This window comes from Kogia breviceps, chromosome 2, assembly GCF_026419965.1.
Source record: "Kogia breviceps isolate mKogBre1 chromosome 2, mKogBre1 haplotype 1, whole genome shotgun sequence".
Taxonomy (NCBI): Eukaryota; Metazoa; Chordata; class Mammalia; order Artiodactyla; family Physeteridae; genus Kogia; species Kogia breviceps.
Window position 1 is genome coordinate 136,215,926 of NC_081311.1, and position 14,747 is coordinate 136,230,672.

A 14,747-nucleotide genomic window follows, 5' to 3' on the forward strand; every position below is an offset into this window, starting at 1 on the left:
TCCAAAAACAGCAGATTACACTTTCTTCTCAAGTGCACACGGAACATTCTCCAGGATAGATCACATCTTGGGTCACAAATCAAGCCTCAGTAAATTTAAGAAAATTGAAATCATATCAAGCATCTTTTCTGACCACAACACTATGAGATTAGAAATCAATTACAGGGAAAAAAAATAAAAAACACAAACACATGGAGGCTAAACAATACGTTACTAAATAACCAAGCAATCACTGAAGAAATCAATGAGGAAATCAAAAAATAACTAGAGACAAATGACAATGAAAACACGATGATCCAAAACCTATGGGATACAGCAAAAGCAGTTCTAAGAGGGAAGTTTCTAGCTATACAAGCCTACCTCAAGAAACAAGAAAAATCTCAAATAAACAATCTAACCTTACACCTAAAGAAACTAGAGAAAGTAGAACAAACAAAACCCAAAGTTAGCAGAAGGAAAGAAATCATAAAGATCAGAGCAGAAATAAATAAAATAGAAATGAAGGAAACAATAGCAAAGATCAATAAAACTAAAAGATGGTTCTTTGAGAAGATAAACAAAATTGATAAACCATTAGCCAGACTCATCAAGAAAAATAGGGAGAGGACTCAAATAAATAAAATTAGAAATGAAAAAGGAGAAGTTACAACAGACACCACAGAAATACAAAGCATCCTAAGATACTACTACAAGCAACCTATGCCAATAAAATGCACAACCTGGAAGAAATGGACAAATTCTTAGAAAGGTATAACCTTCCAAGACTGAATGAGGAAGAAATAGAAAATATGAACAGACCAATTACAAGTAATGAAATTGAAACTTTGATTAAAATCTTCCAACAAACAAAAGCCCAGGACCAGATGGCTTCACAGGTGAATTCTGTCAAACATTTAGAAAAGAGCTAACACCCATCCTTCTCAAACTCTTCCAAAAAATTGCAGAGGAAGGAATACTCCCAAACTCATTCTATGAGGCCACCATCACCCTATGAGGATACCAAAACCAGACAAAGATACTACAAAAAAAGAAAATTACAGACCAATATCACTAATGAATATAGATGCAAAAATCCTCAACAAAATACTAGCAAACAGAATCCAACAACACATTAAAAGGATCATACACCATGATCAAGTGGGATTTATCCCAGGGATGCAAGGATTCTTCAATATATGCAAATCAATCAATGTGATACACCATATTAACAAACTGAAGAATAAAAACCATAGATCTCAATAGATGCAGAAAGATTCTGACAAAATTCAACACCCATTTATGACAAAAACTCTCCAGAAAGTGGGCACAGAGGGAACCTCCCTCAACATAATAAAGGCCATATATGACAAACCCAGAGCAAACATCATTCTCAATGGTGAAAAATTGAAAGCATTTCCTCTAAGATCAGGAACAAGACAAGGATGTACACTCTCACCACTATTATTCAACATAATTTTGGAAGTCCTAGCCATGGCAATCAGAGAAGAAAAAGAAATAAAAGGAATACAAATTGGAAAAGAAGAAGTAAAACTGTCACTGTTTGCAGATGACATGATACTATACATAGAGAATCCTAAAGATGCCACCAGAAAACTACTAGAGCTAATGAATGAATTTGGTAAAGTAGCAGGATACAAAATTAATGCACAGAAATCTCTTGCATTCGTATACATTAATGATGAAAAATCTGAAAGAGAAATTAAGGAAACACTCCCATTTACCGCTGCAATGAAAAGAATAAAATACCTAGGAATAAACCTACCTAGGGAGACAAATGACCTGTATGCAGAAAACTATAAGACACTGATGAAAGAAATTAAAGATGATACCAACAGATGGAGAGATATACCATGTTCTTGAATTGGAAGAATCAACATTGTGAAAATGACTATACTACCCAAAGCAATCTACAGATTCAGTGCAATCCCTATCAAACTACCAATGGCATTTTTCACAGAACTAGAACAAAAAGTTTTACAATTTGTATGGAAGCACAAAAGACCCTGAATAGCCAAAGCAGTCTTGAAGGAAAAAAACAGAGCGGGAGGAATCAGACTCCCTGACTTCAGACTATACTACAAAGCTACAGTAATCAAGACAGTATGGTACTGGCACAAAAACAGAAACACAGATCAACAGAACAAGATAGAAAGCCCAGAGATAAACCCACGCACCTATGGTCAACTAATCTATGACAAAGGAGGCAAGGATATACAATGGAGAAAAGACAGTCTCTTCAATAAGTGGTGCTGGGAAAACTGGACAGCTACATGTAAAAGAATGAAATTAGAACACTCCCTAACACTATACACAAAAATAAACTCAAAATGGATTGGAGAACTAAATGTAAGGCTGGTCACTATAAAACTCTTAGAGGAAAACATAGGAAGAACACTCTTTGACATAAATGACAGCAAGGTATTTTTTGATCCACCTCCTAGAGAAATGGAAATAAAAACAAAAATAAACAAATGGGACCTAATGAAACTTAAAAGCTTTTGCACAGCAAAGGAAACCATAAACAAGATGAAAAGACAACCCTCAGAATGGGAGAAAATATTTGCAAACGAATCAGTGGACAAAGGATTAATCTCCAAAATATATAAACAGTTCATGCAGCTCAATATTAAAGAAACAAACAACTCAATCCAAAAATGGGCAGAAGTAAATAGACATTTCTCCAAAGAGGACATACAGATGGCCAAGAAGCACATGAAAACCTGCTTAATATCATTAATTATTAGAGAAATGCAAATCAAAACTACAATGAGGTATTACCTCACACCAGTTAGAATGGGCATCATCAGAAAATCTACAAGCAACAAACGCTGGAGAGGGTGTGGAGAAAACGGAACCCTCTTGCACTGTTGGTGGGAATGTAAATTGATACAGCCACTATGGAGAACAGTATGGAGGTTCCTTAAAAAAATAAAAATAGAATTACCATATGACCCAGCAATCCCACTACTGGGCATATACCCAGAGAAAATTCAAAAAGACACATGTGCCCCAATGTTCACTGCAGCACTATTTACAATAGCCAGTTCATGGAAGCAACCTAAATGCCCATCGAAAGACGAATTGATAAAGAAGATGTGGTACATATATACGATGGAATATTACTCAGCCATAAAAAGGAACGAAATTGGGTCATTTGTAGAGACGTGGATGGATCTAGAGACTGTCATATGGAGTGAAGTAAGTCAGAAAGAGAAAAACAAATATTGTATATTAACTCATATATGTGGAACCTAGAAAAATGGTACAGATGAACTGGTTTGCAGGGCAGAAGTCGAGACACAGATGTAGAGAAGAAACGTATGGATACCAAGGGGGGAAAGCGGCAGGGGGTGGTGTGGTGGTGTGATTAATTGGGAGTTTGGGATTGACATGTATACACTGATGTGTATAAAATGGATGTCTAATAAGAACCTGCTGTATAAAAAAATAAAATTAAATTCAAAAAATAAGTGTGTGTGTGCGTATGTGTGTATACATTCTAGTATAAGTATGATGCTATCATTCACCAACGTGAATTTTGAAGCCCACTCCCCTTCCTCAATAATCGTGATGGATTTTCCTGTATTAGTCCACAGTGTCTCTCTGAGCCTTCCCTAGTGAACACTTTGCATTTGTGAGATAATTTGCCCCTTGAGTCTGAAGTAAACACCAATTTGGATCATGTTGGCACCTGATCTATGGACTCAACCTGATTTGACCATACTTCCATCAACTGAGCCCACTCAAGTGGCCATATTTATTACAAAACAAGATTTTAAATTTAGTGATTACTAAGCGACCCTCAAATTTTGGTAAAACACAGATTTAAACCTAATAAGGTCATCCTTGTATATTAGGAATCACTCACACTAAAGTCATACAGTCATTGGCTTATGTACTCTAATGTTTCTTCCAAATACATTTTAATCCAGTTGTGGTTACTGCCTTTCTAAGGGTGTGTTATAGTCTACGTCCCTTTGAATACCTTAATGCCTACACTGCTGAGAGATGGGAATACTTCTCAGGATATTTTAATTTTACCTCCTCACACTCATAGTACTGAGTGTAAATATACCCAATGCTCAACAAATAAAAAAGAAATTGAATCTTAAAATGCGTAAGTTTGCAGGGTTAGTGCACTCTATGGTGAAATAAGTCTTATCTTTGTACTTTATTATTTATATAAATATCTAGGACACCCCTACTGCTTCATTGTAGGTACTGTTATGGAAGCAGGGTCAACAATAAAGACATGGTGTCCATTCATTCGCAGCACTCGATACACAAATCCACAAAATCCACAAATACACAAAATCTACAAATCCACAAAATACCCACATGCTGTAATAAGCACTATGGAGGAAAAAAACAAGGAAGCAAGACAGAACCTAACAGATAACAGCTTACTTTTGACCAGGTGATCAAGAATGATCTGTGTGAGGCAGAGGCCTTTGAGCTGAAGTTTAAAGTTTGCAAAGGAGCTAGGCATTTAAAGAGAGGAAGGAATAGTCCAGGCACTGGGAACACTTGAAAAGGCCTTAGGGAGTAAAATTGTTTCATGTGTTTCAGGTACTAAAAGACCAGGGTGGGGACTTCCCTGGTAGCGCAGTGGTTAAGAATCCGCCTGCCAATGCAGAGGACACGGGTTTGAGCCCTGGTCCTGGAAGATCCCACATGCCGCGGAGCAACTAAACCTACGCACCACAACTACCAAGCCTGTGCTCTAGAGCCCACGAGCCTCAACTACTGAGCCCACATGCCACAACTACTGAAGCCTGTGTGCCTAGAGCCCGTGCTCTGCAACAAGAGAAGCCCCCGCAATGAGAACCCATGCACTGTAATGAAGAGCAACCCCCGCTCATCACAACTAGAGTAAGCCCACGCACAGCAACGAAGACCCAACACAGCCAAAAATAAATAAATAAATACATTAAAAAAAAAAAAAAAGACCAGGGTGGCTGGAGCATATAAATGAGTGGGAGATGCCCTCAGGGAGATTGTAGTGGAGGGCCAGATCAGAGAGTGAGCTGTAGGCTGCCAGAAGGAATTTGTTATTAATCGTTTTGTTTTTCTGCATTTATTCCTTTTTTCTATGTAGTTATGAGCCACTGAATGTTCTTAAGGAGAGGCATAATGGCATTGCTTTGTATGGAGAGTGAATCACAAGGGAGCGAACTATGGAGGTAGGTTAATGTGAAGGCTGTAGCAGGAATCCAGGAAAATTATGATGATGCCACTAATTTGGTGGCAGGGTAGATATAGAAAACACAGTGGAAGAGGTACAGCTGAGAAATATAATTGAATAGAGATGCATTGGGGAGATAAGATTGAGAGATCTAAATATGGACTGATTAGGGATAAAATGCCATGATGAGGAACAGAAAGCAATCAACACTTGGTGGATGGTGGAACCATTAATCCAGATAACAAAGACTGGGGAAAAGGATCTGAGACAAGAGTTTTAGGGAAAATCATAAATTATTACCACTATGACGTTAAGAATGACCCATTCATATTAATAAACTTTAAGTTCCTTTACAAGGTTAGAAAAATAACATATAATTCTTCCCAGTACTTCACACTCTTTCACATATCTAACAGGAATAGACATTAGGTAAATATTAATTTTTATTATTCATGAAAAATGCAAGATTCTGTTCTTTTTCCTTGCCACAGAGAAAGTTTGTTGGTCACATTAAATAAGGTGAATAGGACCCCAATGATTCCACCTCTGAATTTCTTACTTTTTCTTTGCTGCCCAAAGTCTCCTCAGCAACAGGTAGCAAAATCACAGAAGCACTACCACAGGAGGGCTCCCATGATTATCTCCTGGTCCGAAGAGTCACAGAGGCAGGAGGATGCTCCTGGCAGAGAGCCAGACCTGACTCATCTTTCTTCCATAGAAGCATCAGGTACCCTGTAAGCCCTGCCCTGCACCATAGGAATCATAGCAAACCATATACCCGGCTTTTATAAGAATATGTCATGGTGTCCCACGATTGCACAATGGTTCACATTCAAAAGGGGACCTCTAAATAAAGAGGTACTTTAAACATCTACAAAATACAAAAACGTACCTTAAGCAAAACTACTGTCGGTTGCCTGATACAGGGCACATCCTTCATTATATCAAATGCCATATTTTGTCTAGCATTTTGTTGTAAATAAGCTGTTCTAGCAATCATGATCATTCCACACGTAGGGCTCAGATAAGGCCAGCTTTCAAATAATTAATAAAATTTGTTAAAGATCCTACTTAACATAGTTTCTAAAAAAGTGAATTCTAGTTTAAATTGTTTTAAATGATGGAAAAATAAGACTTTTCAATAAAATGGACTGTTTAATAATTGGACTTGGTTTGCAGATTATATATAGATAGGTTTTATTGACATTAAAGCAAAAATCATGAATATATATTTTAAATTACCAAAGAAAGGCAATACCTTTCTCCTGCCCATAGAGAAGCAGGAGAAATAGAAAAGAACATTGTGTTTCTGAAAAAAACCTAAACCTTCTAGCATTGACTTCACACTCAACAACTGAAAATCCATCATTCTTTTAAAAGCCTATGTTGATTTGGTCTTTATCTTATTGAAGTGAGCTTTTTAAAAACCTTCCCTAAGCTTCTCTCACATAAAAATTGCTCTTAGCTTCAGAGAAGATATAAATTATTTTGAATGCTGCAACTGTAATAAAAAACACTAAAATAGTGAGAAATATGTTTGCTGTAATCACAAAAGTTGGCACTGAAGTTTCTAGTATGTTAATCTCGCTTTAATCTTTTGTCTTTATAGAAGTGACGAAAACAACTATTTTCTTCTAAAACTAAATGACGGTTTCAGCTGAAGTCGATAAAAAGTTAAAATGATTCTGAATCTCATCTGAATTTCACTATAAAATGCACGTTGGTTTGAAAAAAACTGCGTCGAGAAATGGGGCTAGGCAGTCCCGTCAATCATTTCTGTTTGCGTGCTCCGAAGGGGTCCGGCGCATACTCGCCGTCTCCACAGGTAGTGTCAGCTCTGTTGGTTCTGCACGCTCACCTTTGCAGATGGGAAAAGGAACACATGCTTTTTGCTCGTAAAGAATACAACCTACCCCTGGAACCGAAACCCAATCGAACGACTCAGCTAGCGTAGACAGAAAGAAATAATAGTAAACCATGAGGTACAGCTAGCTGCCTTGCCTTTCCACATTTTCAGAACCTGAAATCCACACCGTCAAAACTGGCAAAGGACCGGTTGCCTTTCCAGCTCCTCTTTGTCCAGTCGCTGGCACCTCCTCGCCTAACTTCTCCCCTCTCTACTTTCCAGGTGGCGTTAACACCGGGCGGCAAAAACCTGAAAGATGTGAAATCAGGCACAGGTGGGTGTGGCGGTCGAGGCGAGCACTGGCGAGAGACTGGCGGCTTCCCTCCCCGCCATACCGGAGGAGCAAGAGAAAAGGCACTTACTTGCAACCTTGCCCGCCGACCATGCTCACCCAGTGCGCCCGCAGAGTCTGGCGACGGGTAGGGGGCGGGCTTCAGGGACCCTTCCTCGCTCCCGGCCTCTCTCCCGCGGCGTCCTCTCCGCTGCTACTGCCGCTCCCTCTTTCTCTGGGATCCTGTTGCTCAGCGGGCGCCTGCCACTACCCGCCACTGGCACCCAGCCCCAACCGGCCGAGCCCGCGGAATTGGAAACCAGATACCCGACGCAGCAGTGCGGGCGAGGGTCAGCCCGGAGACTGCGCCCCTCCTTCCGGGGCGCGCCCAGGGAAGCAGCGGCCCCGCCCCGGTTCTCCGGCCCCTCCTCGCTCCCCGCCCTTTCCCCACCCTCGCTCCCCGCCGCCCTCCACTCCCGCAGGGGGCGCGGGGCGGGGACTCAGCCGGCGAGGTATTGGAGATGCTGCAGTCTCTCTACTGTGCGCTAGTAGAAGGCAGAGGAGGGGATGGCAAGACCGCGCACTCTCACCTACCCCATTGGGTGGGGCGCGCGCGCGCGCGCGCGTGTATGTGTGCGCGTGTGTGTCCAGGAGCCAGAAGAGCCCTTCCCTTCCCTCACTCCGCCCCCATCACCCCTTCCTCCCTTCTTGCTCAGCAGAATCTGCTGAGATTTCCGAGAAGTCCCTTACTGCGGCTTGACGGGGAGCTGGAGAGAACTACGGGCAGAGGAGGTGGGGACCGATGGCAAAGGCCCAGCCATTGCCTCCTGAGCCCTGGGCTCCGAGGATTCAATACTGGCAATCGGTTCCTTCCCTGGGACTTTGCCCACGGAGGCTGGGTTGGTGGCGCGCAAGACCTGTCTCTAGGCTGCGATTTTTCTTTTCTTTTTTATGATAGATCGATCGGGTTGCCAAGTCTTCCAGGGAAGCAACGAATGCATTTTCTTTCAAAGGCGGAGAGAGGAGCCCAAGCCGCCGTGGGTGGAGAGGGGGACCTGGGGCAGAGGGGACCTGCCTTCCTGGACCTGGGACCCGCTCATCTGGTTACACCATCAGTCATATAGGTTAGGACTTTCAGAGCTGGGTAGGAGCGACTGTGAAAAGAAATCTTTATAAACCATTTTGTGCGATGTGTGTGCGCGCGCGCGTGTTTTCTACAGCAGCCCTCTGGGAGGAAAGCGATGAAAACAGGATAGAATTATCTTTCTCAAAGAGAAACAGGAAGTTTCCACCAAGGGGAAAAATCGAACGATTAAGACGTTGAGGCAGGGTAGATTTCCGGATCCCGGCCTTATGAAATGGACAGATCACTTAGCTGTATAAATATGAATGATGGGCATTTGCAGCTATAGTGTAATTTGCTTCCAGTCCTATTATGGTAATGATACTTAGTGGTAAACACACAGGGTTCCAAGTCCCAGGGTTTACCTTTCTGGACCGCTTACTGAGCTTCTGAGATTTGCCCTGGGGCTTTGGACCTTACATTCTTGATTTGTAAGATGTGCTATTGAAGGAAGGAAACCGTCAGTTTCTGAGGCTTTCCACTGAAGAGTGAACTGGGTCACCAGGGCCTAATTCTCAGTGCCATGTCATGGCCAAGTCACTTTCTCTTCCTTCATTGTTTGCAGACATAAGAAGAAGAATTAACTGTACTAGGAGAGACAGCCTTTTTTATTAGATGCAGTAAAGCTACTGTCTTTTCTTACCACCTTGAAGTGGAGTCTCCCTTCAACTAAATTGTCTGATGCACAGTCACTGAGATGTAAGATGAGCTCAATCAACCCTTTCTCTTACAGCTCTCTGACATCTAATCTCCATTTCATTAGGGAATAATCCACATGACATTCAGAATAATTAGAACCCACAGAATTTCAAATCCATGTTATTTTTTCCTTAAGAAGATAAATTAGAACATTAAGGCTCTAGCTGATTAAGACAAAGAAAAAATGATCAATGCCTCTGAAATTATAAAATTTATTAATATGATTAACACAGATTTGATCAAATTCCAAAATACTCAAAGCTTTAAAGAAGTAATCAAGAACAAACCAAAGTACCATATTATAAAATACAGTATAGAGTGAGTTTATTGGATTTGTTATTCCTAGAGATGATGAAAAATGAAGACAAAAATAGAGTCAAGATGAATTTATAAATGATGGCACCATATGGAATTATAGGAAATTAGAGTCACTTTTGGTGGTTAATATCATGTAGGACTACCCAGAAAACTTCACTTGGGATAGTGATGAGATACGAGGCTGGGTGATCCATTGGTTTGATGAAGTGTAGCAGGTTTTCTTAATGACCAAAATTTTTTCCCACTTGTGTGGTAGGAAAGGGATTTGGTATCCCTCTCCCCCTGCCACTAAGAAAATAATAAATAATATACACCATGCTTTGCCCTCTAAAAATCTGTTCAATATATCTAGGTTCTTATTAGGGGTCTTCAAAAATAAAACCTCCTTGGTTTGTCTGAGGGGTCCCTGGTGGGATTTTACCTGTGAGTTCATTGGCAAAGCATGGTGTATATTATTCATTATTTTTCTAATTCTCTTTCATCTCCCAACTATTTATTTACCATCCATCTATTTAGTTTATGTACCATTTTCAGTCTTGCAACAATTTGTAATCTGTTGCCTTTAGTCTATGCTGTCTGTGTTTTTATTGCTCTTTTGGCAGTGCTGGGATTTTTTGTCTCTGTTTAAATTCAGAAAAAGACTATCTGAGTCTCCTATTGAATATTACACTAAATACCCCTAAGAATTCACCAAACACTAAGTGATGGTGTCACATGTAGACATAAGTAGATAGTGCCATTGAGAAGGTTAAAGGGTAGGCTTGAATTATGGGAGACAGAGAAGAACCCAACTGAGCCAGCCAACAACCAATAAATTCTTGGACTATTCACAACTGATTTTCTATAATTTGGGTAGAAAAAAGTAGGGATGTTTGTACTTTGAAATTGACTAATATTATACTTCAAAACCAGAACAAGAATGAAGATTTTTTTTTTTTTTTGTGGTACGCGGGCCTCTCACTGCTGTGGTCTCTCCCGTTGCGGAGCACAGGCTCCGGACGCACAGGCTCAGCGGCCGTGGCTCACGGGCCCAGCCGCTCCGCGGCATGTGGGATCTTCCCGGACCGGTACGAACCCGCGTCCCCTGCATTGGCAGGCGGACTCTCAACCACTGCGTCACCAGGGAAGCCCAAGAATGAAGAATTTTGTTTTACTTGGTAGTAACATGGAAATCCACACATCTATCTTTTCCACAATAGCCACTCCAATTTTCAAAACTACAGAAGTTTCTGGAAAAGAGGTAGATAGGCAGTAATATGAGACAATAAACTAAGCAATATAGTACTGGCAGAGTTTTTCTCATTAAATAGGATTAGAAATATATATATATCTTCTAACATCTGCTACATGGCAATATTCTAATTTGAGGAAAAACAATTACACTGTTGTGAAAATGGAAGAATACAGCTATAAGTTTTTGTGTATATATAGCTAAAATGTAGAGTTCAGGACTTCCCTGGTGGCACAGAGGATAAGACTCCATGTTCCCAATGCAGGGGTCTTGGGTTCGATCCCTGGTCAGGGAACTAGCTCCCACATGTATGCCACAACTGAGAGTCCGCATGCCACTACTTAGCAGCCCATGTGCTGCAACTAAGGAGCCCTGAAGCCATAATTAAGGAGCCTGTGAGCCACAACTAAGGAAGCCACCTGCCACAACTAAGACCTGGTGCAACCAAATAAATAAATAAATATTTTTTTGAAAAGTAGGGTTCAGGGACTTCCCTGGTGGTGCAGTGGTTAAGAATCTGCCTGCCAATGCGGGGGACACGGGTTTGAGCCCTGGTCGAGGAAGATCCCACATACTGCAGAGCAACTAAGCCCGTGCATCACAACTACTGAGCCTGCTCTCTAGAGCCCGTGAGCCACAACTACTGAGCCCGTGTGCCACAACTACTGAAGCCTGCGCACCCTAGAGCCTGTGCTCCACAACAAGAGAAGCCACCACAATGAGAAGCCTGTATACTGCAATGAAGAGTAGCCCCTGCTCCCCACAACTAGAGAAAGCCCGCATGCAGCAACAGACCCAACGCAGACAAAAATAAATAAATTAATTAATTGTAAAAAAAAAAGAAAAGTAGGGTTCAAAAGTAGAGTTTCAGAGTAGGATTAAAAAGAACTAGAACTATAATTAAAACATGGTGCAATAAACAAGGAAGATTATCAGATGTAAGCTGAAGTGATAAGATGGACAAATTATGCCTAGTGAAACAACAGAAGAAAAGCAGTTTCCTAAAAATGTATCAACATCAGAGTGTTTGCTGATCTAATTTGACATGGTCTTGGCCTTTGTGCCAGTAAACTCATGTAAAGAAAAATAAATGTGTTTTGTTTTGCATGTAGTAGATACTCAGTAAATATATTGATTGATCAATTATTCATGAAGAAATTCCTCTCACAAGGTCAAACAGCCCACTGATGGGTCCTTTACCAGAGCAACATTTTTGTTGATGATGTGCTTTCTTTGGAATGGCTCTTGATCAAAAGCACTGTTATCCAAGTCCCCTTCTTGCAGAAGCCTTAAACTAGACAAGGTTACACAATATATGAAACCTTTGCTTTTAGACATTGGGGCAACATGATATGCAAAACTGTGAACCCTGAGAGAAAGGAAATAAACAAGGTGAGTTGGTGTTCGTCCCAGCTTACTACATGAGATTGGTTTTCAGACTGAAGCAAAGAAAGAGCTCCACAACCTCCCTGAGTTGAGAAGACAGAAACTAGAGTTTAAGAGGCTGAGACAGCTGGAATCTGTGGGCTAGAGAACCAGAGAGAAGGGAACTGCATAGAGAGTATGCCAGGGACCTGTAGAGGAGACCCTCACCATTTTTGGTTGATCCTGTTGTGCCATTGTGTGAGAACAGACATACCTAAGGCCAGGGAAAGAACTAATGGCAAAGCAGCATGTCAAAAAATTCCTGGACCTCACGCAGGGCTAGAATTTGTATTCCCCCCAGCCAAAGTGGAAAGATCTCGTCACATGTGAGGTATTGGTAGAATCCTTAAAAGGATATTGTCTTAGTAGTGGGGCTAAATTAACTTTAAAGTTGCTCTGGATTTACAGCAACAAAGCTTAAAAGCAAGACAAAAGAATCCAACCGGTTTCAACTTGCTTAAATGCTAACCAGAATAAAATTCAACACTTTCTGAAGGACCTGACAACATAAAATTATCACTGATTGGCATCCATTTTTAAAAAATTCCCACACTTGCAAAGAAGAAGGAAAATATGAACTATAGGCAGCAGAAAAGTCGATTAAAAGTCATTTCTGGGAACAGACCCAGAAATGGCAAAGATGGTGTAATTAACAGATTAGGACATTAAATTGCATATTATGTGTGGTTTGAATGCCCAAGACAGTAGAGAAAAATCTGAGCATGATGAAGAGTGGGAAATAGAAGATATAAAAACTCCCCAAATTGAACTTCTAGATGTGAAAACTACAATATAAGAAATGAAAATCCATGGTATTTAAAAGTAATACCCACTTGGAAGAATATTTAAGGAATATATATGTATACACAAAATAGAAAAGTAATGACTCCTGTAATCCTGAATTTCATGTACAAACTTTTATTTAACAGGTTGACCACTGTCTTTCCAGACTTTTATTTGTCTGTGTAAACAAATATAATATTATTTGAAAAAAAAATAGTAATGCATTATTTTTTGCAGTTATAATAATTCAGAGTTGTGACCATATTTAACTTCGCAATAAGTATTTTAATATATTGGATTTACCTAACGTATTATATTAATATTTATATTTATTAAGTTCACTCTCAAGGTTTAGAAATTTTTGTCCATTAAAGATATATAAAACAGGCCTTGAAGATAGTTCCAAAAGAAAAATTTAAAAATATTTAAGCAATTATCATTAGTGAAATCAAGATGTAACTTCCCAAGCTACTACTTTAAAGGCGGTAACAGCTATTTAAATGTATTAACTCCAGTATCTTTACTAAATTGAAACTTCCATTATGCAACATTAAATGGAGCTTATGTAACTGGAGTTTATATAGGCATTTTTTTGGTGGTTGTTTTGATTGCTGTCAGAAGTAAACTGTTGGCAAATTCGAATCTGTAGTCTAGGATGTGGTAATAACTGAATTTTGCCAGAGTAAGAGATGTTAAAGCATAGATGGGATGGGGTATTTGAGAAAGAAGAAACGATGGAATGAATGCTCCCAGTTCGTGGATCAGAAGTTCTGAGTGATTTAGAAAGACCTAAGAGAGGGGTCAGCCTGGGGAGGTCTCCAGGAGCCCAGTGTTCAAAGGATCTGAGATACATTTGTAAGGACTTGTTTGCCATTTATAGACCCCATGTTCTAAGCACTAAGTTTGTTGTTTAAAGATTCCCACACTGCAACTTTTTATCATGTAAATACTAATTAGTTAAGGTTTATCTTTGAAATCACAGATTTTCAAATGATCAGATTATCATTGTAGTGGGGAGTTTTGACAATTAAAAAAAAGGTTTACTTTGTTGTGTTTTAAGCAATTCAGTAAATAGACTCAAATTTTCTAGCAGTGAGGAAAGATAAAAAGAAAAAAAAGAAAAAGAAAAAGGAAACCAGATTTTCTTTAAAGCCGAATGTATTTGTGTTATGATGACTAGGATATGGTAAATTTTAAATTTGAATCCTGTTTAAGCAATGTCTACCTATTCCAAAAATATTTTGGGAGTGCATCATTATGTGAAATGTAGTGAAGATAGACTGAATGGTAACTCATACTATGTTTTTTAAAATGGTCAGTATATTTTTATAAAAAATTCAGGAAAGTAGTTAGGTTTCACACTTAAAATTATTTTTGTCCTTGCCAGTGAGATTAATAACACTTGTTTACTTTTTAATATGTAGTAGACATTGTTTTTAAAACTCTACTTGTTTAACCCATTTAATCCATACAACAACTCTTGGAAGTAAGTAGTATTATCATCCCCATTTTTGCAGGTAAGAACCTTTAAATGTGAGAGGTTAATTAACTTTCCCAAGGTCACCCAGCTAATAAGTGGAAGGGCCAAGGTGTCAGCCTAGGTAATCAGGCTCTGGAGTCTGTGCTTAAGCACCAAGAGACACTAATCCCACAGGGAAATGGCTATTCTATGTCGTATAAAGACAGTATACACATTAAGAAAAATTGGCCAGGCTACATTAGAATTATGAATTGAAAATAAAGTTGGTAATTGTAATATAATTATGAATTGAAAATAAAGTTGGTAATTGTAATGTAGAAGAACAA

At 39.6% G+C, this 14,747-nt stretch overlaps 1 protein-coding gene across 1 annotated transcript in view; it reads right to left on the bottom strand.

The window, feature by feature from the left end:
- The window catches only part of SCN9A (sodium voltage-gated channel alpha subunit 9), a 147,464-nt gene extending 139,493 nt beyond the window's left edge, over window positions 1–7,971 (bottom strand). The window contains exon 1 of the mRNA XM_059052237.2: window positions 7,454–7,971. The gene's annotated coding sequence lies outside the window, so the exon portion shown is untranslated. The remainder of the gene's footprint in view (window positions 1–7,453) is intronic.
- Between the last annotated feature and the right edge of the window lie 6,776 nt (window positions 7,972–14,747).